Raw genomic sequence first — 26,446 nt, 5'->3', positions numbered from 1 at the left:
ATTGTCCCTACTTTCCAGACAAGGACCAGAGAGAGAACATAATCTCCTCCAGGTCACACTGCTGGTAAGATGTGGTTTCAGGGATTCAGCTTCAGGAAATCTTACCCCAGAACTGTGCTCTTTACTGCTATTTTGTGGATTTTGGTACTGCAGTTTCAAATGTTGGTCTTCAGTTTTCAAAAGATCACCAGGATGAGTGCTGTGAAGTGTGTAAACCTGGTGATTCACAGACCTGTACCCCTGGGGATAGAGTATTACGCCTCCATCAGAAAGGATGAATACCCAACTTTTGTAGCAGCATGGACGGGACTGGAAGAGATTATGCTGAGTGAAATAAGTCAAGCAGAGAGAGTCAACTATCATATGGTTTCACTTATTTGTGGAGCATAACAAATAGCATGGAGGACATGGGGACTTAGAGTGGAGAAGGGAGTTGGGGGAAATTGGAAGGGGAGGTGAACCATGAGAGACTATGGACTCTGAAAAACAATCTGAGGGTTTTGAAGGGACGGGGGGTGGGAGGTTGGGGTACCAGGTGGTGGGTATTATAGAGGGCACGGATTGCATGGAGCACGGGGTGTGGTGCAAAAATAATGAATACTGTTATGCTGGAAATAAAAAAAAAAAAAAAAAAAAAAAAAAAAAAAAGATCACCAGGAAAATCTGGCAGGTTGATTAGATTGACTGTAATAAGAGAGAATATCAAGTTGACATGGTTTTAGGGATGAACTTGAAAAGGGAATCAGGATTTTAAGTAACTTTTTAAGAGGGTAACTTTTTAAGAAAATCTTACATGGTAAAGAACTGAATGGGATTGAGCAGAATGTGTAACACTTTTGGATTGGTGGGAACAAAAGTGAGGTATTGGAGACAATTTTGACAAGAAATGTTATTCTTGATGAGTAAGCTTATTATAACTGTTTCCTTGTCTTATCTTCTTGGAACAAGTATCTAAGTTATTTAGCCTATTCTTGATATTGTTTAACAACAGGACAGGATGGTACATTTAACTTCTCACTAATACTGCTGCAATAAATAGAGTTTTTCATGACTCTCCATGTAGGTACACAATACTTTTCTATGATAGATCTGTAGACGTAGAAATTTTGAGGCTCTATGTTTGTATATTTTTTAAGTTAATAGGTACTGTCAAATTGTGTTCCAAAATGCTATAATAATTAACATTTCCAGCAAAGGTATATGATGCTCAATTCCTCATACACTTACTAACACTATATATGATCAAGCTATTGATTTTACCAGTGTGGTAAGAGAAAAGTGCTGGTTTATTTGGCATTTTAATTATAACTTCCTTGATTTTTTCCCCTGTATTTTCCTAACAAATTTGAGCATTTCTTTTGGTGTTCATTATATTTTGTCTTCTGTTATGTGTTTGTTTATATCCCATGTTATTTTTTTCTACTGATTTGCAGGACTATTTTATATAATATGGATTTCTTGCTCATGTGTCTAAGGGGTGGTTTGGTCAGCTGTAATAAAGGCTGCCATTGAGTTTGGGTCCATTCCACCCATACAGATTTTGGGCTTTCGTTGAGTTGACAGCAGAAATTAGGAACATTTTCTTTTCATGGAGGAAATGGAAGTTCCCAGAGAGGTGATTGGAAATATGGAATTTCTCCTCAGGGTTAATATACCTTCACTTCAATCCATATTTTACTGCTAAACAAATCACATGGACGAGCTTCAAATAAATAGGGTGCTGAATTTACTCTTTCATAGATATCAGGGGAAGAAAAGAGTGGAGTATTGGTGGGTAACTATGAAATGAAAATTTTTATTTATGATTATGAAAGTGTACATAGGGAGATAGTGGTATGGGTTTTATTCATCAGGCTGAAATTTCACAAACCCTACAATAAAGCAAATTCCCTTGTTTTTCTGGAAAAGGCTATATAACACAGGAATTTTCTGTTCCTTCAAAGTTTTGTAAAACTCAGCCACATAACGTTTGGGGACTAGTGTATATTTTGCATAAAACATGAACTACATTTTTCCCCCTATGGTTATTATGCTATATGGATTTTTTTCCTTGATTCGTGAATAAATTTAGATAATCTGCATTTTAATATATTATTAATTAGATAAGTAATAATTAGATATTATTAATTATATTCAGGTACCCTATTGATATCTATATTTTCTCTGTAGATCTCTCCCTCTTTTCCAGCACTGCTCTGAGGTATTCTACTTTTTAGAGCTATAGTTTCCATGGGTTTTGGGGATGTGAGATAAGCCTGTCTATCTAGGTTATCAATCTGATTTCCTTTGTTCATTCTAGCAGTGAGACTGGATAGATAGCGTGTTAATTGTATTATCTTTGACGTGTCATGTCTTCAAAATTTCACACTAAGTATGCATACGTTTTAGAAATCGAATGTTTACATTTCCAAGAATTTGTAGTAACTTCCAATGAGCCTTGTAATAGTTCTTGACCATGATTATAGCATGGAAAGTCTCTTTGATTCCACATCATTTTTCCTCCTTTCTTTCAGCTAGAACTTAGTAAGAAATCAGAGGTGATGATGTTATCATTTTTTCCTCCGTTTGCTCTGTAGTATACATTCCATGTTTCATTGTTTTAAGATTCATGAAAATTCTTCACGTTCACACAATTTAGGCAATGTGGCCAATTTGCAAATTGAAATGGGGTATGAAACTTAATGTTATCTGGCCAATTCAGAAAATACTCTTCTTAATTTTGAGATTCATATTTGGACAAACTAAAGTTACTTCATTCCATATAACTGAAGTTCATTTGAAAATTTTTATATACATATTTTACACAGGTTTTAGTAAATGTTTTGTAGGATTACTCATGTATTACAGATATTTTATAAATAATCTAGTTTTTCCATGTACATCAAATTATCTGGAGTTTGGAGCCTTACATTTTCTTCTAAGATAATTCCAATTGTATTTTATGACTTAAGTGAAATTGGGAAGATAAAAAAGCTATCATATGAAAAACTTAGAAAATTGAGCTATTCTAAATTAGAAACATCTGAGGTGTTTGAGCAATTTGGAGAGTTTGCTCTTGACCCAGAACTAATAAAAATTTACCTAATTAAAAAATGTTAAGGGGCACCTGGGTGGCTCAGTGGGTTAAGCCTCTGCCTCTGGCTCAGGTCATGATCTCAGGGTCCTGGATTAAGCCCCGCATCAGGCTCTCTGCTCCGCAGGGAGCCTGCTTCTCCCTCTCTCTCTGCCTGCCTTTCTGCCTACTCGTGATCTCTCTCTCTCTGTCAAATAAATAAAATCTTAAAAAAAAAGTTAAGATGGAATTAGTGGCAAAATAATCATCACAACCGAACTGTAATACCCAAGCCATCCTTATTAATAACTAACAATTCATCCAAAAATCTTGCCATATTCCTTACTCTTACAGTTTTATCAAAATATCTCGGAGGAGTCAAGATGGCGGAGAAGTAGCTGGCTGAGACTGCTTCAGCTAGCCGGAGATCAGCTAGATAGCTTATCTAAAGATTGCAAACACCTGAAAATCCATCGGCAGATCGAAGAAAAGAAGAACAGCAATTCTGGAAACAGAAAAACAACCACTTTCTGAAAGGTAGGACCGGCGGAGAAGTGAATCCAAAGCGACGGGAAGATAGACCCCGGGGGGAGGGGCCGGCTCCCGGCAAGTGGCGGAGCAACGGTGCACAAAATCAGGACTTTTAAAAGTCTGTTCCGCTGAGGGACATCGCTCCAGAGGCTAAACCGGGGCGAAGCCCACGCGGGTTCAGTGTGGCCTCAGGTCCCGCAGGGTCACAGAAGGAGCAGGGGTGTCTGAGTGTCGCAGAGCTTGCGGGTATTGGAACGGGAAAGCCGGCTACAGAGAAAGAGCCGACAGTAAGCTCACAGCTCGGTGTTACCTTGAACTGGTCGCAGGCTCGGAGAGCTCGGAACGCGGCCGGAGGTCAGGCAGACGGGAGTAACTGGGCGCTGTTCTCGGAGGGCGCACTGAGGAGTGCGGCCCTGGGCTCTCGGCTCCTCCGGGCCGGAGACCAGGAGGCCGCCATTTGTATTCCCGTCCTCCGGAACTCTACGGAAAGCGCTCAGGGAACAAAAGCTCCTGAAAGCAAACCCGAGCGGATTACTCACCCCGGCCCGGTAAGGGCGGTGTAATTCCGCCTGGGGCAAAGACACTTGAGAATCACTACAACAGGCCCCTCCCCCAGAAGATCAACAAGAAATCCAGCCGAGACCAAGTTCACCTACCAAGGAGTGCGGTTTCAATACCAAGGAGAGCAGCAGAATTCCAGAGAAGGAGAAAGCCAAGCACGGAACTCATGGCTTTTTCCCTGTGATTTTTTTTTAGTCTTGCAGTTAATTTAATTTTTTTCTTTTTCATTTTTTTTTTTTTTTCTCTCCTTCGGGTAAAATTTTTTTTTTTTTTAACTGTTACCTTTTTCTTTTTTAACGATTTTTTACTAGTTTATCTAATATATATATTTTTTCTTTTTTACATTTTTCTTAGGTGTTTTCCTTTTTTTTATTTTTTAATTCTTTTCTTTTCTTTTTTCTTTTTTTTTCTTTTTTTTTTTCTTTCTTCCTTTTTGAACCTCTTTTTATCCCCTTTCTCCCCGCCTCACGATTTTGGATCTCTTCTAATTTGGTTAAAGCATTTTTTCCTGGGGTTGTTGCCACCCTTTTAGTATTTTACTTGCCCCTTCATATACTCTTATCTGGACAAAATGACAAGACGGAAAAATTCAACACAAAAAAAAGAACAAGAGGCAGTACCAAAGGCTAGGGACCTAATCAATACAGACATTGGTAATATGTCAGATCTAGAGTTCAGAATGACAATTCTCAAGGTTCTAGCCGGGCTCGAAAAAGGCATGGAAGATATTAGAGAAACCCTCTCGAGAGATATAAAAGCCCTTTCTGGAGAAATAAAAGAACTAAAATCTAACCAAGTTGAAATCAAAAAAGCTATTAATGAAGTGCAATCAAAAATGGAGGCTCTCACTGCTAGGATAAATGAGGCAGAAGAAAGAATTAGTGATATAGAAGACCAAATGACAGAGAATAAAGAAGCTGAGCAAAAGAGGGACAAACAGCTACTGGACCACGAGGGGAGAATTCGAGAGATAAGTGACACCATAAGACGAAACAACATTAGAATAATTGGGATTCCAGAAGAAGAAGAAAGAGAGAGGGGAGCAGAAGGTATACTGGAGAGAATTATTGGGGAGAATTTCCCCAATATGGCAAAGGGAACGAGCATCAAAATTCAGGAGGTTCAGAGAACGCCCCTCAAAATCAATAGGAATAGGCCCACACCCCGTCACCTAATAGTAAAATTTACAAGTCTCAGTGACAAAGAGAAAATCCTGAAAGCAGCCCGGGAAAAGAAGTCTGTAACATACAATGGTAAAAATATTAGATTGGCAGCTGACTTATCCACAGAGACCTGGCAGGCCAGAAAGAGCTGGCATGATATTTTCAGAGCACTAAACGAGAAAAACATGCAGCCAAGAATACTATATCCAGCTAGGCTATCATTGAAAATAGAAGGAGAGATTAAAAGCTTCCAGGACAAACAAAAACTGAAAGAATTTGCAAATACCAAACCAGCTCTACAGGAAATCTTGAAAGGGGTCCTCTAAGCAAAGAGAGAGCCTACAAGTGGTAGATCAGAAAGGAACAGAGACCATATACAGTAACAGTCAACTTACAGGCAATACAATGGCACTAAATTCATATCTCTCAATAGTTACCCTGAATGTTAATGGGCTAAATGCCCCTGTCAAAAGACACAGGGTATCAGAATGGATAAAAAAACAAAACCCATCTATATGTTGCCTCCAAGAAACTCATTTTAAGCCCGAAGACACCTCCAGATTTAAAGTGAGGGGGTGGAAAAGAATTTACCATGCTAATGGACATCAGAAGAAAGCAGGAGTGGCAATCCTTATATCAGATCAATTAGATTTTAAGCCAAAGACTATAATAAGAGATGAGGATGGACACTATATCATACTCAAAGGGTCTGTCCAACAAGAAGATCTAACAATTTTAAATATCTATGCCCCCAACGTGGGAGCAGCCAACTATATAAACCAATTAATAACAAAATCAAAGAAACACATCAACAATAATACAATAATAGTAGGGGACTTTAACACTCCCCTCACTGAAATGGACAGATCATCCAAGCAAAAGATCAGCAAGGAAATAAAGGCCTTAAACGACACACTGGACCAGATGGACATCACAGATATATTCAGAATATTTCATCCCAAAGCAACAGAATACACATTCTTCTCTAGTGCACATGGAACATTCTCCAGAATAGATCACATCCTCGGTCCTAAATCAGGACTCAACCGGTATCAAAAGATTGGGATCATTCCCTGCATATTTTCAGACCACAATGCTCTAAAGCTAGAACTCAACCACAAAAGGAAGTTTGGAAAGAACCCAAAGACATGGAGACTAAACAGCATCCTTCTAAAGAATGAATGGGTCAACCGGGAAATTAAAGAAGAATTGAAAAAAATCATGGAAACAAATGATAATGAAAATACAACGGTTCAAAATCTGTGGGACACAACAAAGGCAGTCCTGAGAGGAAAATATATAGCGGTACAAGCCTTTCTCAAGAAACAAGAAAGATCTCAGGTACACAACCTAACCCTACACTTAAAGGAGCTAGAGAAAGAACAAGAAAGAAACCCTAAGCCCAGCAGGAGAAGAGAAATCATAAAGATCAGAGCAGAAATCAATGAAATAGAAACCAAAAAAACAATAGAACAAATCAACGAAACTAGGAGCTGGTTCTTTGAAAGAATTAATAAAATTGATAAACCCCTGGCCCGACTTATCAAAAAGAAAAGAGAAAGGACCCAAATAAATAAAATCATGAATGAAAGAGGAGAGATCACAACTAACACCAAAGAAATACAAACTATTATAAGAACATACTATGAGCAACTCTACGCCAATAAATTTGACAATCTGGAAGAAATGGATGCATTCCTAGAAACATATAAACTACCACAACTGAACCAGGAAGAAATAGAAAGCCTGAACAGACCCATAACCAGTAAGGAGATTGAAACAGTCGTTAAAAATCTCCAAACAAACAAAAGCCCAGGGCCAGACGGCTTCCCGGGGGAATTCTACCAAACATTTAAAGAAGAACTAATTCCTATTCTCCTGAAACTGTTCCAAAAAATAGAAATGGAAGGAAAACTTCCAAACTCATTTTATGAGGCCAGCATCACCTTGATCCCAAAACCAGACAAGGATCCCACCAAAAAAGAGAGCTATAGACCGATATCCTTGATGAACACAGATGCGAAAATACTCAACAAAATACTAGCCAATAGGATTCAACAGTACATTAAAAAGATTATTCACCACGACCAAGTGGGATTTATTCCAGGGCTGCAAGTTTGGTTCAACATCCGCAAATCAGTCAATGTGATACAACACATCAATAAAAGAAAGAACAAGAACCATATGATACTCTCAATAGATGCTGAAAAAGCATTTGACAAAGTACAGCATCCCTTCCTGATCAAAACTCTTCAAAGTGTAGGGATAGAGGGCACATACCTCAATATCATCAAAGCCATCTATGAAAAACCCACCGCAAATATCATTCTCAATGGAGAAAAACTGAAAGCTTTTCCGCTAAGGTCAGGAACACGGCAGGGATGTCCATTATCACCACTGCTATTCAACATAGTACTAGAAGTCCTAGCCTCAGCAATCAGACAACAAAAGGAAATTAAAGGCATCCAAATCGGCAAAGAAGAAGTCAAATTATCACTCTTCGCAGATGATATGATACTATATGTGGAAAACCCAAAAGACTCCACTTCAAAACTGCTAGAACTTATACAGGAATTCAGTAAAGTGTCAGGATATAAAATCAATGCACAGAAATCAGTTGCATTTCTCTACACCAACAGCAAGACAGAAGAAAGAGAAATTAAGGAGTCAATCCCATTTACAATTGCACCCAAAACCATAAGATACCTAGGAATAAACCTAACCAAAGAGACACAGAATCTATACTCAGAAAACTATAAAGTACTCATGAAAGAAATTGAGGAAGACACAAAGAAATGGAAAAATGTTCCATGCTCCTGGATAGGAAGAATAAATATTGTGAAAATGTCTATGCTACCTAAAGCAATCTACACATTTAATGCAATCCCTATCAAAGTACCATCCATCTTTTTCAAAGAAATGGAACAAATAATGCTAAAATTTATATGGAACCAGAAAAGACCTCGAATAGCCAAAGGGATATTGAAAAAGAAAGCCAACGTTGGTGGCATCACAATTCCGGACTTCAAGCTCTATTACAAAGCTGTCGTCATCAAGACAGCATGGTACTGGCACAAAAACAGACACATAGATCAATGGAACAGAATAGAGAGCCCAGAAATAGACCCTCAACTCTATGGTCAACTAATCTTCGACAAAGCAGGAAAGAATGTCCAATGGCAAAAAGACAGCCTCTTCAATAAATGGTGCTAGGAAAATTGGACAGCCACATGCAGAAAAATGAAATTGGACCATTTCCTTACACCACACACAAAAATAGACTCAAAATGGATGAAGGACCTCAATGTGCGAAAGGAATCCATCAAAATCCTTGAGGAGAACACAGGCAGCAACCTCTTTGACCTCAACCGCAGCAACATCTTCCTAGGAACAACGCAAAAGGCAAGGGAAGCAAGGGCAAAAATGAACTATTGGGATTTCATCAAGATCAAAAGCTTTTGCACAGCAAAGGAAACGGTTAACAAAATCAAAAGACAACTGACAGAATGGGAGAAGATATTTGCAAATGACATATCAGATAAAGGACTAGTGTCCAGAATCTATAAAGAACTTAGCAAACTCAACACCCAAAGACCAAATAATCCAATCAAGAAATGGGCAGAGGACATGAACAGACATTTCTGCAAAGAAGACATCCAGATGGCCAACAGACACATGAAAAAGTGCTCCATATCACTCGGCATCAGGGAAATACAAATCAAAACCACAATGAGATATCACCTCACACCAGTCAGAATGGCTAAAATCAACAAGTCAGGAAATGACAGATGCTGGCGAGGATGCGGAGAAAGGGGAACCCTGCTACACTGTTGGTGGGAATGCAAGCTGGTGCAGCCACTCTGGAAAACAGCATGGAGGTTCCTCAAAATGTTGAAAATAGAACTGCCCTATGACCCAGCAATTGCACTATTGGGTATTTACCCTAAGGATACAAACGTAGTGATCCAAAGGGGCACGTGCACCCGAATGTTTATAGCAGCAATGTCCACAATAGCCAAACTATGGAAAGAACCTAGATGTCCATCAACAGATGAATGGATCAAGAAGATGTGGTATATATACACAATGGAATACTATGCAGCCATCAAAAGAAATGAAATCTTGCCATTTGCGACAACATGGATGGAACTAGAGCGTATCATGCTTAGCGAAATAAGTCAAGCAGAGAAAGACAACTATCATATGATCTCCTTGATATGAGGAAGTGGTGATGCAACATGGGGGCTTAAGTGGGTAGGAGAAGAATAAAGGAAACAAGATGGGATTGGGAGGGAGACAAACCATAAGTGACTTTTAATCTCACAAAACAAACTGAGGGTTGCTGGGGGGAGGGGGTTTGGGAGAAGGGGGTGGGATTATGGACATTGGGGAGGGTATGTGCTTTGGTGAGTGCTATGAAGTGTGTAAACCTGGTGATTCACAGACCTGTACCCCTGGGGATAGAGTATTACGCCTCCATCAGAAAGGATGAATACCCAACTTTTGTAGCAACATGGACGGGACTGGAAGAGATTATGCTGAGTGAAATAAGTCAAGCAGAGAGAGTCAATTATCATATGGTTTCACTTATTTGTGGAGCATAACAAATAGCATGGAGGACATGGGGACTTAGAGTGGAGAAGGGAGTTGGGGGAAATTGGAAGGGGAGGTGAACCATGAGAGACTATGGACTCTGAAAAACAATCTGAGGGTTTTGAAGGGACGGGGGGTGGGAGGTTGGGGTACCAGATGGTGGGTATTATAGAGGGCACGGATTGCATGGAGCACGGGGTGTGGTGCAAAAATAATGAATACTGTTATGCTGGAAATAAAAAATAAATAAATAAATTAAAAAAAAAAAAATATATCTCTCTACTGGGGCGCCTGGGTGGCTCAGTGGGTTAAGCTGCTGCCTTCGGCTCAGGTCATGATCTCAGGGTCCTGGGATCGAGCCCCGCATCGGACTCTCTGCTCAGCAGGGAGCCTGCTTCCCTTCCTCTCTCTCTGCCTGCCTCTCTGCCTACTTGTGATCTCTCTCTATCAAATGAATAAATAAAATCTTTTTTAAAAAAATCTCTCTACATAAGTATGTAATATAGCTGGTATAAATACAACCTCAGCTCAAAGTTATTTGGTGAGAGGTTAACTAAATTAAAGTTCTATTTACTTTCTCACTGAACGACTTTGGGCTGAGGTTGGATTTATTCATTGAGTAGCTGCACCAGTTCCAACCAACTGGCCCATAATGAATTAGCCTGCTGTCTAATATATCTCAAAAATGAGATGAGACACATATTTTAATGTAACCCCAAATGTTCTTTTTAAAAATAGACAGAAAATCTCAGCTTCAAATTCACAGTTTATATATATGAAAATTAAAAGGACATAAGTGAGATTTTAACAAATTTGTACAAATTGGGAGGTTTCAAGCTGCAATTCTGTTTTAAAACTTCTTTGTATGAACAAAATTGCTATTAAAAATGATAATTGCATGTCTCAAATACCAATATAATTCCAAACATTAAAAAAATACAACGCATTCCCACTCATTATTTGTTCTTCAGGCATAGTGCTGTTCATATTCTAATTAGTCATTATCATGTAATTTCTAATTATCTCAATTTTAAACGTTAAAAATTAGAAGATCAAACTTTTAAATGATAGTAGCAATGAATTAGCCACCAAGAGTGTTGAGAGAATTGAATTCAATACAAGAAAAAAAAAAGCCATTATTTTCAAGTGGTATTTTTTTATTAAATGAATTTTACTTTATATTACCTGAAAAACCATAACCAATAATTTTAGAAATATATTGAAAGACCCAATTATTGAGGGGAAAGATCAACTGATTAACAGGATGATATTTCAAAAACTTCTATTTCCTCTAATGATACAAAACTGTAAAATATTAATATATTTTTGCTGCCAACACATCCCAGAATAATTTTCAATTTTCTAAATGACAGAGTAATGATAATCATCTGTGAGATTTTACAGAACAAACCTCACCAAAGTGCATAATCTCTTTCTATGTCACAGGGATGATCATAGGAGATCAAATCAAATTGAAAATTTATAAAAATACCAGTTAAAAGAACTTTAGATCTGACCAAAATGAATCCCATTTCAACAAGTGTATGAGGTCCAGTGATATAGCACTGTTAGGTTGTGGAGGAGGGTAATGTTCAAAATGCTTTAGGTAACATACAGTCTTGGGGGTAAAATAGTTTCTTTTCTTTTTTTGTTTTTTAGATTTTATTTATTTATTTATTTGAGAGAGACAGAGATAGTGAGAGAGAGGACAAGCAGGGAGGAGAGGGAGAAGCATGCTCCCTGCTGAGCAGGGAACCCATGAGGCGCTCGATCCCAGCATGACCTGAGCCGAAGGCAAACCCTTAAGGAACTGAGCCACCCAGGCATCCTGGTAAAATGGTTTCTTTTGGAGTTTCAGTGTTCTAGTACAGAAAGTAAATATGTATCTCAAATTCACCTAAATAAATACTTTTCAAATATTAGCTGAAGGTTAATTTCAAATTCAGAGAATGCAAACTCAGTTTTCATGGTAGAGGAGTGGAAATAAAGAGCTAATTTAACAGATGCACAAAAATGTACGAGGACGGAAATCTGCACAATTGTAGTATGAGAGGCAGTTGAAAATTGGGATAGACCAAAGGCGTCCATGGTTCAGTGTGAAATTTAAACATGATTAATTGGAAGTGATGAGTTTAAACCATGTTTTGCCATCTAAGGCACTGGTGTTAAGTGCAAGGTTAAATGAATGAGACGTTTCCAACAAAAGATAGAGTTTTGCTAAAGATTATTAAGATCGAGTCTTATTTACATGAACAATAGAGTTTTAAATATTAAGGTTATTGGTGTTGTCTTCTTATAGATGGGGTAGAGAGTGTAAAGGATGAGTTGAAAGGCAAAATAATTCTCTCGAAAATTGGAAGAAAGAGAGAAAAAGAAAGAAGAAAAGTGAAGAAAAGAAAGGAAAAGAAAAGAATTAGATCCCAGAGTAAAATAGGTGTGTCATAGGAACAATATAACATAGCAAAATAATTATACTTTATTTTTCAGGGTACAGGCCCAGGCCAGAAAATTGGGAAACAAACCTGGAGTTATAGATTTTCAGGTATACAGGTATTAAATCTATTAATATGTAGGGGATTCGATCTCAGATCTAGAATAATTTTAAAAAGTTATTTTTAGAAAGCACTATGTTACTCAAGGAAATATAATCAATTGTTAAGTTGCAGAAGGTAAGAAATTTGAGGTTTTATGGAAACACACAAATCTCATTTGGATAAGTCTTGAAGAAGAAAGGAGAGGTAATTATATTATAGTAGTGTACCACTGTCTTCATGGAGAAAGAGGGTACTGGCGTTTTTCTCTAATAATGCTTATAGAACCAGTTCAGTGGGAAAATGTATAGGAGTGATATATAATACAAGGATATAAGAAATGTTTCACTTTTCTAAAATCAAATTTCCATGAGACCTTAATTTGCCTTACTGAGCACCAAAAGGGTAGAGAAACAATGAGGCAGTGCTTTTTGAGGTTTCTTTCATATCAACAAGGAACAGCTGGTTCATAGATTGAAAATGATAAGAACTGCAGTGGGCATTGACCCCATTATTCCATATATGTAAAACTGAAGGACATAGTCACATGCAAACTAGAGATCAACTTGTTTTCTCCTTTGTGATTCTCCAATGATAAGAACACAATTACGTTGAACAGGCCTTACCTGTTAATATTCCATCTCCCCAGATAGACTTTGAACTTTTCAAAATCAGCAAAAATATTTTACTCATCTTCCTTAATGTGTAGCACGATATTTCTTGTTTGGAAATTTAATATAGTTGATTCTCATTATTAATGGATTCTGTTTACAAATTTGCCTACTGACTAAAATTTATTTGCAATCCCCAAATCAATGCTCATAACACTTTCACAGTAATTTGGAGACATGCATATGTCCAGAGAGGTGAGAAATGTGAATCACCCAAAATGTGCTTTCCCAGCTAAGATCAAATCAGGAGATAATTTGCCTTCTTATTTTGGTTATCCCGCTATAAACAAGCATACCTTTTATGAGTTATTTATTGACATCTGATTTTTCATCTTTTCATATTTTAGTATTGATGTCATTGCTTAAAATGGCCACCGAGCAGAGTGTTCAGTGCTGTCTACTGTTCCTAATTACAAAAGGTTGTGTTGTGCCTTACTGAGACTGTGTGTGTTGGGCAAGCTTTGTTTAGGCATGAGGTATAGTGCTGTTGACTGTGGGTTCAATATTAATGAATCAACAATATGTATTAAATAAGGTGTCTAAACAAAAGACATGTAAAACAAGGTTACATTTGGAAAATGTTGTGGCTATGTCTTATAGGTATCTAGCACTGCTTTTTTTCAAGGAGCAATGATTCAGGGTTTGCTATCTCACTGTTTACAGCAACTTTACAGAACATAGCTATAATGAATAATAAGAATCAAATGTATATATTTTCTTGAAAAAGTGTTCTTTCAAAGATGTATTTATTATTCACAAAGCTAGTTAGATTTACTTTTTTACATAAATTCTCTTTCATATATTTTAGTTATTATGTAATTAAATAGATTCAGGTTTAGGTATTCACTAGTTGAAGTTCTTGAATTTAATTTATATCTCCACCAGTTGCATTCCAAATGACATGCTATAACTTTACATTGTCTGTAACTTCTTTGAGTTTTTGCCTTCATTTGTATAAATAATTTCCTCATGAGGCAGTTATAAAGACACAAAGGGCTAGTGTAAAACAAAACATTTTTGTACTTTAAATATGCTGAACAAATAATTTTTATTCTTTGTATAGATTTGATCTATTGAGACAAATTAAACTTGTTTAAATAATTACTACTAGCATACACATTTTACTCAGTTTTTTTTTTTTTAATTGACTCAGCAGCTACTAGATATTTGGAAGGCATCATCTTTGGGGCTGTGAGCATAAGGAATGTAAAAGTGTTAAGATTCCTATACTCAAAAGAGCTTGTAGTGTAGGTGGAAAAATTTAGCATTCACACATTTTAATAGCTATACAATGTAGTAAATGATAAACACAAAAAGTCAGTTTCCATTAGGGCACTAAGAAGGGTGAAACCTTAAATAAAACTTCCCACCGACAGACAGTATAAGTGACAGTTCTTTCACATGGAAGCAGGAAAAAAAGGAAAGAAAAAGTTTATATTTTTGGCATTTTATTTTTCTGATTTTAAAAATTATTTAAAATCTGTGAAAAAAAGTACTCCTAAGAAACATTCCTATACAATAATTTTTACCTAGAGAGAAGTACAGTATGTTTGATGTCAAGTTTGTTCCAAAAGGTGATTGGGAAAGTCACGTAATGCACTTTTTTCCTTGCAAAAAACTTATAGGCTTTTCTACGCTTGTATGCTTTAATGATGTTTACTAGCAGTGACGTGATCTCTACTTAGACTAATTACTAACTGCTGTAATTATACAAATCATGCTTATACACACTAATTTACTTAAGATGGTATTTAAACAAACAAATAAACAAACAAGCAAAAAACATTTTTCTTACCTGCAACGGGGAAGGATGAGGTACTGAGGTGTATTAAATAAGGACGTCAGGAACCACAGAGGTAGCATGAGTGAGGCAAGCAAGTTGGTGGCACCATGAGGCAGGTGTTCTTTACCTGTGCTAAGAAGCATTCTCCTTGTTTCTAAAGCACTTTCTCATCCCCTTAATCACAAGTGTGAAACCCACAAACATTGAGGATCAAATAAGAAGGGATTATCTTGTTGGGTGATGCAGCAATCCATCCCAGATGCTATTTCTTTTTAACCAGATTCTGTTGACCTATTGCAGCCTCTACTTCTCTAACACAATATTTTGAATATTGTTAAGCACATCAGTAAATCAACAGCTAGTAGCTAGAGGAGGCTCCTAAAAGCCCACTCCTTCTTCTATATATTATTTATTAGAAAAGAAGACAAAGAATGTATTAAACCCTGATAACTTATTTTACTTTCAATATTCCTTTTGATTGTCATCACAATCTGATGAGATTTTGCCTATTAAAAAATAAGCTGATTTCAATGAATTGTTTTCTAAATTTATGTGAAGAACCCTGACTCTAATACCTATACCTGTTCTATTTTATATTGTATCAACAGTCCTGTAGGACAGTGTTAGAATTATCTTAAGGCACATGTGTACAGGTCCCGCCCTTCAGACACAGTTTGGCTGTAAAACAAGTCTGAAAGAAAACTTCTTTTCTCTATGATAAAAGCTGATTGATGTTTGTTCCATGACTTTTCTTTTGATTCTGGATCTTGCTTGCCTGTGCCATCGGTTCCCACTAGGATCTGAGTCTCTGGCTCATAGTGCTGTTGTTGTTCCCTTCTCTAATGCTATTGATATTCAGTATGTCCTGCTTATTATAGAACAGAGATCAGGGTATCAGCAGTCATCTTGATAAAATCTTCTCAGCCTTAGTGTTGGAGGCAAAACGTTTGGATTTATATTACTACTCCCAAATAGTAAAATGTACTGTATCTAGAAGCCATACAGAGCTGAACAGGTTTGGTTTGGTAGTTGATATCAGAAAGGCAGAAGAATATTTTTTTTAAAGGACTTGAGGTTAGAAACTGAAAAGTGAGCAAGAAGATATGGAGAACTATGGAATATGGATTCAGTTTAAAAAAAAAATCAGCTTCTGGGACACCTGGGTGGCTCAGTCAGTTAAGTGTCTGCCTTCAACAAAGGTCATGATCCCAGGGTCTTGGGATTGAGCCCCGCATCAGGCTCTCTCCTCAGCAGGGAGTCTGCTTCTCTCCCTCTCTCTCTGTGCTCTCCGTGTTCTCTTGCTTGCTCACTCTCAAATAAAAATAAATAAAATATTTTAAAAGATCAGCTGTTTATACCATTGCATTTTACATATACTCTGTACTCATTTTTATTTACTTGAGTAGAGTTGACATGTAATGTTACATTAGTTTCCGGTATACAACATAATGCTTCACCCCCTCTATACTTTATGCCTTGCTCACCACAAGTGTAGCTACCATCTGTCACCATGTAACTCTATTACAGTGTCCTTGGCTATTTTCCCAATGCTGGGTCTTTTATTCCGTTACTTACTCATTCTGTAACCAGAAGACTGTGTCAACTAACTTACCTGCACACGTTTTGCTCATCTCCTGGACCTACCACCCTCTGGCAAACACCAGTTTGTTCTCTATAATTGTAATATAACCCTGCCTTTTGTTTCTTTGTTTATTAATTTGCTTTGTTTGCTTTTTATTTATTTTTGTTGGTTTATTCCTTTGCTTGATTTTAGACTCTACATATGAGTGACATCATGTGGTATTTCTCTTTCTCAGCCTGACTTATTTATTTCACTTAGCATAATACCCTCTAGATCTTCCATGTCAACTCAGATGGCATGATCTCATCCTCTTTTATGGCTGCACAGGATTCCATTGAATATATGGATACCACATCTCCTTTACCCGTGCGTCTATCGGTGGACAATATGTTATCTCCACATCTTGGCTATTGAAAATAATGATGCAATACACATAGGAGTGCATATGTCTTCTCAAATTAGTGTTTTTGTTTTTTGTATTCTTCGGGTAAATACCTATAAGTGGAATTACTGGACCATATGGTAGTTTTATTTATTTATTTATTTATTTAGATAGTTTTAATTTTAATTTTTGAGTAGCCTCCATATTGTTTTGCACTGTGACTGTAACAATTTATACTCCCACCAATAGTGCACAAGGGTTCTTTTTTCTTTTTCTTTTTTTTTTTTTTAAGATTTTATTTATTTATTTAAGGGGAGAAGAGAAAGAGAGAGAGCAGGAGTGAGTGGGAGCATAGGAGCAGGAGGAGGGAGAAGCAGATTCTCTGCTGAGCAGAGAGCCCAATGTGGGACTCCATCCTAGGACCCTGAGATCATGACCTGAGCCAAAGGCAGATGCTTTACTTACTGAGCCACGCAGGTTCCTCAAGGCTTCCTTTTTCTCCACAACCTTGCCAACACTTGTTATTTCTTTTTTGTAACAGCCATTCTGACAGGTATAAGGTGATACGTCGTGGTTTTGATTTGCATTTTCCTGAAAATTAATGATATTGAGCATCTTTTCATGAGAGGGAGAGTTGGGGGTGGGTGGCAGAGGAATAGGGAGAAGGGAAAGGGAGAAACTGAACAGGGAGCCCAATGCAGGGCTTGATCCCAGGACTCAGATAGTGACCTGAGCCAGACAGACATTTAACCAACTGTGCCACCCAGGCTTCCCCCTTTGCTCATTTTTTACTCGTTTTTTTGTTTGTTTGTTTGTTTGTTTTGTTTTGTTTTGTTTTTGGTGTGTGTGTGTGTGTGTGTGTGTTGAGTTGTATGAATTTCTTACCTATTTTAGATATTAACCCTTTATTGAATCTACGGCTTGCAAATGTTTTCACTCATTTCGTGGATTACTTTTTTGTTTTGATGAGTATTTCCTTTGCTATATAGAAGCTTTTTAGTTTGATGTAGGCCCATTTGTTGTCTTTTGCCCTTGTTTCCCTAGACTTTGGAGACAGATCCACAAATATGTTGCTAAGACTGATGTCAATGAGTTTACCACCCATGTTTTACCACCCATTTTGAGTTAATTTTTGTATATAATGTAAAATTGTGGTCAAATTTTATTCTTTTGCATGTGAATGTCCACTTTTCCTTAAATTTATTAAAAAAAAACTGCTCTTTCTCCATTGTATGTTCTTGGCTCCCATGTCATAGATTAATTTTTCTCATGTGTTAACTTCTGGGCTCTCAATTCTGGGCTTTTGTCTGTGTGTCTGTTACTGTATTAATACCATCCTGTTTTGATTACTATAGCTTCTATGTATAGTTTGAAATCAGGGAGCATGTTATCTCCTTCTTTGTTCTTCTTTCCCAAGATTACTTCTACTATTCAGGATCTTTTGAGGTTCTCTACAAATTTTAGAATTATTTTTTCTAGCTCTGTGAAGAATAATACCCCTTGAATTTTGATAGGCATGATCAATTTCATTAGTTTTCTGAGTCAGCCTTTTATTTCATAAATGTGTCTGTGTATACATGTGTGTATGTTATGTGCATTATACATATTTATATATGAATGTACTGTGCATATACTGTACACATAGCTTATACTACATTGTTTCAAAATAGAAAAACTAATATTACATATATTTTTTCTAGTGAGATACTTGTTATTAGAGTCTTAAATATCCATGAAAACACCATAAAAACTATTTACAAAATCCTATTCCATCTAAGTTGCAGCTATAATCAAGTGTTCTATTGTTAGTTCATTTTGCCTTTTTTTTTTAAATGAAGCTTGAACAGCATGAAATGAACCTGTTACAGTAGATGAGATTTAGTATTCCTAATTAAAATATATATATATAGTCTTTAGAATAAATAGCTTTGTAAGTTGTCACATTTTTCTCTGAATTTTGCTAGAAATAAAACTAGTCTTTTAGGCTTTATTTTACATTTGTATTGGCTAGGGCGATGAAATTTTCTAGCATTCTGTTTCTTCAGGCAAGTATTCCAACTCTTGAAGAAGGAAATGAAATGTAATGATCTCATATTTCACCTCTATAATGTGGGCATAGAAACCTAAGATATGTAATATACTTATCAAACACAATTCCCACTGTTTATCTGTTTCCTCATTTATGAGCTCTTTGAGGAAAAAGACCAAATTTTTAATATTTTTGTTTTTCCAGTGCCTGGCATAGTACCTGAACATAGTGGATTTTGGAGTAGTTTATTTGTAAAACTTTATATGAGAAGAGGTGGCTAGGCCAAGAACTAGGGACATTAAAAATAATAATAATAATAATGGTGACTTCACTTCATCTGTCCCCCTCACCATGTCTATCCCTACTAGAACACCTAACCCTTGGTTGTTAAAATACATTGGTTGCATTTCATCTAGCATTAGTTAAGTCTACTTCAGGAAGAGGAAATATCAGTGTCAATATTGACTGTGGGAGTGGGTCAGTTTGTATGTTGGTTGCTAACACAGAGACCAAGAACTGTGGTCTTTTGTTTTGGGGTTTTTGTTTTGTTTTGTTTTGTTTTGTAAGTGTACCTTTGAAAGAATTCTTCCTGTCTTCTTTATTCCAAATCTGTGCGTGGGTATTTCCTAATATGATGTTGAACCCCCTGACAGAGAGATGGTATTTTCTTTCTAGTCAACAACTGGTCTTCTCCCATATCTGGTAAAGTATTAAAGATTTTAAGTATTCACATTGATAATTCATTCAGCTGACCTCTAGCAAAATGTGGATTTCTGAAGTTTAGTCTGTTTCTGTGCACAGACTTCCCCATGATTTATATGTTTTACAATGAATTCTACTTTCCAATCTTCTTGTCACCAATTTTATTCTTTCTGATCAGTCTTTTCTGTTGCTCTCTCTGGAGTCTCATTTCAGTTGGCCTCATAAAAAATATATTAGTTATCATCCTAAAAGACTCCCAGCTTCTGTTTCTGTGCCCGTCTGTCTACATGCAGACTGCTCTAACAGGCATCAACTAGCTCTGCTTGCTCAAGTTTACTGGGGTCCAGGATTATTATTCAAAGTAGCTTCTCCAGACCCCAGTGAACCCCTGGCCTTGTGCTAATGGGTTTTTCTCCTGAAGATGCAAATAATGGCTGCCTAAAGTCCTGTTTTAATTGTCTCAAAATGAGGCAATCTGGCATCCTTGCAGAGTCATCAATAATCCTCTGGAACTACTTACAGAAATACTCTATCAAGATTTTTTTTGAGACTTGTAGTAAAAAATGTGCAATACCAAATAGCCACCATAAACCAGATCACATCTGTAGGAGGACGTTTGCTGAAAGAAGCCTCTGAGTATCCCATTTTACTGTAGATATAATTATAAATCATTAGTATTACTCTAGTGTGAGGTTTAGGACTCAAACATACTATCCAGAGAGCCAATGTAAAGTTAGGACTTTAGGAAATTGAAAAGTGAGGTTTATTTGTGCCACAGTCAGATCAATCATGCTTATTATTATTTTTTTTTTTTTAAACTGGACAGCTATATGTAGAAGAATGAAACTCAACCATTCTCTTACACGGTACACAACGATAAATTCGAAATGCATGCTTATTTTTTTAAACCATACTGGGTAAACTACATTCTATCACTATTTAAATGTATTATTTCAAAACTACCCAGAACTGCACTCCAAGCACTTTGATAATTTATACCTAGGATTAGAAGAGTAAATACAGTAAATTAGAGTAGTAAAGAGTTCTTGACAAAAAATTCAACTTCACTACTACATATTAAATAGAGTGTAGCTAACCCATTATGGAAAGTTAAATGCAGAGAATAAAGGTGTTAATGTTAATTATTTTTACTTATTTATATTTATATTTGAAATTGGCATTTTGTAATTATATATTGTAAAAAATTGTAATATTTATATTTATCATTACATACTCAAATGTAGTCTCTGAAGCATAATAAGAATGCAATAAATATTTATCAAACACATGAATTAATGAATAAAACTTTTAATATCATCCTTAGTTTCCTTGATAAAAACATTGCATACAGTTTCATAGGCTTCTACCTTGGCAGTAATTAGTCATTCATCCAGGAGTCTAATTTCCATAATCTTAACCCTCTGGAAAAGAGTCAAGAGTCACGCACACGGTATGTGAGAATATTACACAGCTTTTGGTGTTCACAAATGAGTAACTCTGGTACTACGGATATCAAATAGCACTGTGTTTAAGAATTAAATAGAAAAAAAACATGCAAAACACAGCTGCTTAACATTTTAGAGTGTAGATAAACAAAGAGATAAGTTTCAGTCATACAGAATATTCATTTTTACTGAAATCTTATATAATGGCATTCCTTGATAAATAAGTTATTTTTTTCATTAAGAGGATTTTGATGAAAAGGAGATTCTGGAGAAGAAGAAGGGTAGGAAGAATATGTGTCATGATTCATCATTCTCAAAGTGTAGATGGTGACTGGATTATTTAGTGAGCCAGGCACACAGAAGGCTAATCAGTGAAAATAGAAATTAGCTGATTAAGCATTCTTAGATGACTGAGAGAAAGCATGTTATAAAAATAGAGAAATTGGAAAAAAAATCATTTATCCTGTTCAGCATTATTCTTCCAGAAAACTTTATTTAAAACATTTATGGAGGAAAAGTTTCTTCCTTATTTCCAGGGGAAAATAACATTAGAACAACTTCTCTTAGTAACCTATATTATCTCTTAACAATCTCTATTCTCAAGAGGCACTTCCTAATTTTGAATCCAAAATTTTGCTGAGTGACAAGCTGATAAATTATCCATACAAATATTGAAATATTTACCAGCTTATTTTTCAACTTTTTATTTCTTTTCATGGTTCTCTATTTAATGTTTACACTTTTGGGGGGCACATTTTTCTGCATTCTTTGAACCAATTAATAAGAATTTCTGAGCCTCTTAAAGAGTACCTGAATGTATAATCTGCTAAATATGGAAACAAATCAATTCAAAGATAATTACTGATTTTAATTTTATATCTGTATGAAATAAAAAGTCTTATGTCCCTATCTCAAACCACAGGAGAATAGGATAAAATATTAGAAACCATGTTTTTCAGATATTGGGCAACAGATAGCATAGGATGCTGATCCTAAGTGACAGAAAACAGATGAAGTAAACCCTCTGATCACCTCAGCTTCCTGCCTAGAAGAAGTTTTGGGGTTGTGATGGGAGAAAAAGAAAAAAACTTACAAAGAATGTGGTGGTCATTAATATGAGGAGACATAGATCAAAGTTTATGGAAGCTATGGTGCCTATAATTTGTGACTCAATATTGAAGAGAGGTTGTTGCACAGAGGAAGGGTAAAGAGATTTGAAGAAGATCCCTCAACTCTTCAGCTGAGTACAACTCAATGCATGTGATAAAAGGAAGTTACAACAATTGGGGAAAGAACTTCCAGAAAAGAGAAAACTGAACAATTTCCAAATCTCACACACGGCTAGGAATAGTTCATATTACCACCAGCCAAAAATTGAAAAATCTCAACAAATAAAACATCAGACAGAATTCTTAGAAAATATCACCTTAGTAATAAAGCTCAATTAGCCCTGGATTAGACTGCTCTGCAATGACCAGCAAAGCTTAAAAGTAAACATTAGATGTATTAAACAAATTCCAAGTAACTTAAACTACCTGTAAAAAAACGTCCAACACTATTTACATGAATGCAATAATACCAAGAACTCAAAAATGTAAAATTCATACCGTTGAGCATCCAAATTTCCAAACTTGCTTGGAAGCAGGAAATTTGGTCTCATAAGGAGGATAAAACTCAATCAATGCAAACTAAAAAATTACATAGATGAGGTAATTTTTAAATTGTAAATTCTAATTATAATTTTACTTAAAACAGATCCAGAAAAATAAAATGTGTTCCATATATTCAGAAAATTGAAGGGAAAACACAAACCTGTTAAGAGAGTAAAGTGAATAAAAACCAAACAAAATATACAAATGCCAATTCTAGAGAGATAAAATTCAATAGTGATAGTGGAAAAAATAATGAAATTAGTGATGATTAGATATTGAAGAAATCAATATACTTAAGGACTTAGAAACTACCAGTATGAAGCACATAGAAAAGAAATATAAACAAAGCAATTAGCAGGTCAGTGACCTGAGGAACATTACTAAATGTACTGTAATATTCATAATTTAATTCTAAGGGGAGGAAAGAAAAGAAAGAGAAGAAAAATCTTGGCAAAAAACTAAAAACTAAAAACTAAATGAAAAGAGGGCACCAGGGTAGCTCAGTGGGTTAACCCTCTGCCTTCGAACTCAGGTTATGATCTCAGGATCCTGGTATCCATTCCCACATCAGGTTCTCTGCGAAGCAGAGAGCCTGCTTCCTCCTCTCTCTCTCTCTGCCTACCTCTCTGCCTACTTGTGATCTCTGTCTGTCAAATAAATAAATAAAATCTTTTGAAAAAATGAAAAGAAACTGATGGAAACTATAAAACCAAATATCCTAGAAACTCTAAGAACCCAAAGCAGAATAAGCATAAAGAAAACCACACCAAGGCACTAGGAAAAGAAACTAGTCAGAGAACAAAAGGTAAGAACAGAGAAGGATTAAACACCTTAAGATGTAACCAGTGTAAAAATTAATGAGTATTTTACATTTTTTGTACTAAATCTTTAAAACCCAGAGTGTAGTCTATACTTACAGCATCTCTTAGTATCAAGTGCTCATTAGCACATGTGGCTATTGGCCACCATATAGAACAGAATAGATATAAGTCCTGATTGTGGTGATGATTATATGATCTAGCACATTTGTCAAAACTTACCAAATTTTGTGCTTAAATTTGATAATATACTCAGCATAAGACCACCCAAATCACAGTACAATATTTCCATCATACTTGAAAGTTCCCTCATGACCTTTCCAGTCAATCCCAACTGTACCCATAAAAGTTAGCACTATTTTGTCTTCTGTCACCATAGCTTAGTTTTGCCTGTTCTTGACCTTTATATATGAAATCATATACATTTATTCTTTTATAACTGTCTTATGTTATTTGACATGACACGTTGAAGACTCATTCATGTTGTGTATACTGTTTATTATTTTTTTACTACTAAGGGGTATTCCACTGTATGAATACAATTTAGATATTCATTTTTCTCTTGGCAGACATTTAGGATGCTTTCAGTCTTTAACCATTATGAATAAAGTCACTATGACATTCTTGTACACAGCTTTTTGCGTATATAAAAGTATTTTTTCATAATACCTAGTAATGGAATTGCTATGTCATAGATGTTGCATTCAGCGTATGTGTTGTGTTTACTAGAAAATGTCAAATAGTCTTACAAATTTTATATTCTTAACAGCAATATATAAGAATTATATTTGCTTCACATCAGTGGTGATATTTAGTATGGCCAGTCTTTATAAATTTTAGTCATTTCCAAAGGTATGCCGTAGTATCTCTTTGTAGTTTTAATCTTCATTTCCCTAATGAATGATAATATTGAGCATCTTTTCAAACATGTATTGATCATTATATATCTCTTTTGGAACGTGCCTGTTCATTTATTTTACCCACTTTTATTTTGGGATGTCTGTATTTTTATTACTGATTTATAGAAGTTCTCCATTCTTTCTCTGATCATTGAAGTATCTCTAGCCTATTACTTATCTTTAAGGGAGAGCATGTCAGATTTGTTTTCCACACTACTTGCATGTTTATTTAGTTTAATCTCTACTTTCTTAACTATAATGCGGATATTAATTTATTTTATTTTATTTTCCTTAAATAAGTGTGTTTCATCCATCTCACTCCCTCAGTCACATTTCTTTCTACATTAAGTTATGTCATCTCACCTTCCATCTCTTATTTGATAAGATAATTAATTCAATATATTGAAAAGGGAAAAAAAGTGATTTAAAATATTTACTTCTTTAATAACAAAATACTGTTCCAAATGATGCTTGTCTTTTTTGCCTTGTGCCAAAATTATTTAGCAGAATATTTTTCAATGCCATGTACTTTCCCCCACATTTTAGGCTGATAATGATTCTTAAAGCCTATATGGCAAATGTTTATTGAATATTTTCAGTCTCCTACATTTCAGACTGTAAGCAAAAGGACACATTGAGGGAAACAACCGCAGACCAAATTTTTCTGCTCTAATGATGATTCTGTTAGATCGAGGAAAGGGCTCCTATTTCCAAGGGACTGATGACTGAGAATAAGTCTTTCAGGTCTTTCTTTGCTAGGCACTGTGCTTGAAAGGCTGCCACACAGAGAGTATACTACTCCCTTGGCTTTTATCTGTGTTTGCAGTTTTTCTTAATGACTTCCCAACCTATAATTTTCCTCTGTTATTTTGACCCTGATATTTTTTGCATCATTATGATATGTGGGCACCAATTTGATTTTTTAAAAAGCACAAGATGAGAGGTTATTGACTTGGCTGCCTCAGAAAGCAGATCATGGTCAATAGGTAAAGTGGCTTCTGACTGTGTACTACATCAAATGGGTTTTGTAATACTTATCATATCACATTAGAGTTAGCTTATTTTTTTTTTTTAAGCGACTGCTGGCTGAACTCAGAGCTTGTTCATAGGCTGCGATAATTACCAGAACTCTTTTTGCCAACCCTTGTATTAAACGTTCACAAGCAGTATTTCTTTTAATTCTCAAGCTAACATTTGAGGTAAGTACTATTATTACCTCTGTTTTACAGATAAGAAAACGACTGACTAAAGGTGGCCAAAGTCATACAGCAAGGTGAAAATAAATGAAAAGCAAAAGTCTCAGTAGGTCTTTTAAGGGTATAAAAAGCATATTGGTAGAGTCTCTCCCCTTTGTCTTCATCATTTTTTTGCAGACTCAACTCAATATTGTTCAAGATGAGTTGCCTGAGTAACACTTTTTATGGTGATTAATTTGTATCCTATGCTTTCCTGAGCACTGACATTCTAATGGTGACAGTAAGTCATCATGGATAAAGAGTACACGGATGGTAACACAGACAGAACCCAAATCTCTCCTGTCCTAATGCTCTGATTTCCATTTTTTTTAATTTGTAAAACTATTTAATAATATCACTTGTGGTGCTCTTCAAAATTCCAAAATAATAATGCAAATTCATATGTAATTAATTATTTCTAAATACTGAAAAGCAAGAGCTAATTTAAAAAAAAACTGCTCTGTGAAGTGACTCTTTTTCTACTTTTAAAATTACTCACAATATCTTAATATAAGTGAATAAAATGAACTTTTTTGTTAAAGACATTGTATAGGCAAAGTAGGGAAAACATAAACCTTTCAATCTTAGAACATTTGTACAAGTAAAATATAATCACTTTTATTAAACTAGACAGATCAACAAAGAAGTAAGTTTAAAAGAGCTGTCCTGAAATCTCAGTACCATGCAGTTCTTATCTTACCAATTTTTTCCCATAAAGACATGACAGGAAGGATAAAAATAAAATAATTCCAGACATATACTGGTGGAGGTATGTGGGGTGGGCGAGATGCAATTCATTCAGCCACTCAATAGAATC

At 35.7% G+C, this 26,446-nt stretch overlaps 2 long non-coding RNA genes across 3 annotated transcripts in view; both read right to left on the bottom strand.

The window, feature by feature from the left end:
* LOC116597910 overlaps positions 1-26,446 on the bottom strand; it is a 75,956-nt gene that overhangs the window by 16,561 nt on the left and 32,949 nt on the right. The window lies entirely within an intron of this gene.
* Positions 659-17,352, bottom strand: LOC116597911. Its single transcript, XR_004288851.1, has 3 exons — positions 17,315-17,352; positions 14,898-15,012; positions 659-684 (listed from the first exon to the last, which is right to left on the bottom strand). It is a non-coding gene; the product is annotated as an uncharacterized LOC116597911 (long non-coding RNA).

This window comes from Mustela erminea, chromosome 8 (assembly GCF_009829155.1).
Source record: "Mustela erminea isolate mMusErm1 chromosome 8, mMusErm1.Pri, whole genome shotgun sequence".
In the NCBI taxonomy this organism is placed as follows: Eukaryota; Metazoa; Chordata; class Mammalia; order Carnivora; family Mustelidae; genus Mustela; species Mustela erminea.
The sequence above is the reverse complement of the archived record's forward strand: the minus strand, read 5'-3'. Positions and strand labels throughout refer to the sequence as shown.